This window comes from Arachis duranensis, chromosome 10 (genome assembly GCF_000817695.3).
Source record: "Arachis duranensis cultivar V14167 chromosome 10, aradu.V14167.gnm2.J7QH, whole genome shotgun sequence".
Lineage (NCBI taxonomy): Eukaryota > Viridiplantae > Streptophyta > Magnoliopsida > Fabales > Fabaceae > Arachis > Arachis duranensis.
The window spans coordinates 65,611,292-65,613,558 of record NC_029781.3 but is presented as its reverse complement, the minus strand read 5'-3'; the positions used below and the strand labels follow the sequence as shown (position 1 = coordinate 65,613,558).

Below are 2,267 nucleotides of genomic sequence, written 5' to 3'. Positions count from 1 at the left end.
AAAAAAGGTCAATAAATAAATAAAAGATCTGCGACGGATTAGTCCTTAACCTGTCGGGTTGGGGGATACCGTTTGGGTAAACCAAAAATAAATAAATAAATAAATAAATAAAAGTTCCCCCCTTTTTTTGTAAGAGAAGGTACACCTTATGCAAGGGAGATTTTAGTTTAATGATAACCTCTTGTCTCTTCTACATTTTGTTTAGATAGATAATAGAAAATAAAAAAATAAAAATAAAAAAAATGAAAAAAATAAAAAATATTGTTTTACGTGTTGTTTGAATAAAAAATAATAGATAAAAAAATAGAAAATATTTTTTTTAATTTGGATAAAAAAAAGTGAGATAAAAAATTATAATAAAAAAATTATATTAATATCCTTATGTTTTATATTTTTTTAATTGATCAAAAGGTAAATTAATAATTTTATACTTATTTATCTATTTTTTTATTTTTATCTCATCTTTAAGAAGAAAGTATTTTGATGGGTTTAGGATTTTTTTTTCACTTTATTTTTTTTCATCCAAACAACAAAAAACTCATATTTTTATTTATTTTTTCTTTTATATTTTTTTCTATTCTCCTAATCCAAATAAAGTGTTAAAGTATTGTATTCGAGTTCGAAATTTCATGAGATTAAATAGTAAATAAAAATTCATACATGTTACATATACACAGGAGTAGCAGCATATATTTTATTTATGGGTATTCAATTTTATCTATTTTGGTCGAGTAGGGTTGCCAATTTGATTGCTGAATTTGAATACATATCAAATAAAGTGTGGATTGAATCTCAATCCTACTCGATCAACTCGCACTCTATATATGTATATGTTATAAAAATGGAAAAGTATAGGGAGCCAATGGTTTAAGCGTACAATGTGTACAATGGAGGTTTAGGAAGTACTAGAGATATGACCATTAGTGTTACATTGTCCTGTCAGGTTACGTTTTTGGGATGAGTGGATTCATGACATGGTATTAGAGTTCTAGGTCCGAAAGGTCAAGGGTTCGATCTTTGGTGAATTCCAAAATTAACTTAAGTTTTTAGGATGAGATGTTTATTATCCCTGGTATTCGGATGGTTATTTTGGATAGTGTGGATGATGTTCATTTTATTCATGGACCAAAGGTTTAGCCCATTGTACACATTGTACACTTAGGCCATTGGCTCCCTAGCACTACCCTATAAAAATATGTTATAAGTGAGTATTGAATTAAGAACTTTTCACTTAGCGCAAAAGGTCTTTGTTATTGAACTAAGATCATTAATTAATAATTTAATACTTTTGTTTATATAAAAACTATTCTGACCCGGCCCAATTGGCTCTGTGCCCGGGTCCGCTGACCCAACGAGTTGGAGAGATCCGAACCAAAAGGTGTCCTAGGCATCGTCACCCTTCCTACATAGCGCCTAACAGTTGGGGAAGGAAGCTTCCCAGAAGGTGGGTCTTCCATTGTGGGACTCGTCTTAGTACAGACTATATAGGGGGAGGGTCCTACCCCTCCCCCGGAGCCTTCCCCGGAGGTACGTCACTTAACCCTCACTTTTTCTGCCACTTTGTACGGATTCTGTAACACCCTACTATCCTAAATCTTATGCTTAAGTCATAAGATTGAGATAGTAAGATATTACAACCTCTAAAGATAGAATTATATATATATATAATAATAGGAAGAGAGATACTTAACTAGGAGCCTTGAAAAAATGGGCAAAACAAAACCGCAAAATAAAAAGCACATCTCTCGGAAAATCGAATTACTTGCGGGTGAAGAAACCTAATAGGAATATGATAGAACAATAAACGAAGAGATAAAGGAAAGCCAAGGAACAGCATAACTAGCCTCTCACTCAGCCTGCGAAGCTAAGGCTGGCCGGAGGATACATATATACATATAAACATACATAAGTGTCCCCAAAATATACCAAAATACCAAAGTAAACTCCTATCTCTCCCTCAACCTCTAAGAGGAGCAGCATACATAAATTACTTGGAGAGTAAGCTACACTTATATATACATATATACAAATAGAAACCAAAATACACCCAAGAACTACTTCGCTTTCCAGAATCCAGACGCCTAGCGAGGAGCCTCTCGATCTGCATCTGAAAACAACAATACAATATGGAATGAGAACCGGAGGTTCTCAGCATGGTAAAAGTGCCACGCGCATAAGAAATACGGTCCTGAGAATGCCATAGAAAATCCTAGAACTCCGTTATTCAATTATCCAACTTAAGCACGAAAAATAGAGGCCATAAACAG

At 33.4% G+C, this 2,267-nt stretch overlaps 1 long non-coding RNA gene across 1 annotated transcript in view; it reads right to left on the bottom strand.

Annotated features, from left to right (window-relative positions):
* Positions 1-1,813: 1,813 nt before the first annotated feature.
* LOC107469872 (uncharacterized) overlaps positions 1,814-2,267 on the bottom strand; it is a 2,780-nt gene continuing 2,326 nt past the window's right edge. Inside the window, exon 4 of the long non-coding RNA XR_001588260.3 lies at positions 1,814-2,107. This is a non-coding gene — a long non-coding RNA (uncharacterized LOC107469872). The remainder of the gene's footprint in view (positions 2,108-2,267) is intronic.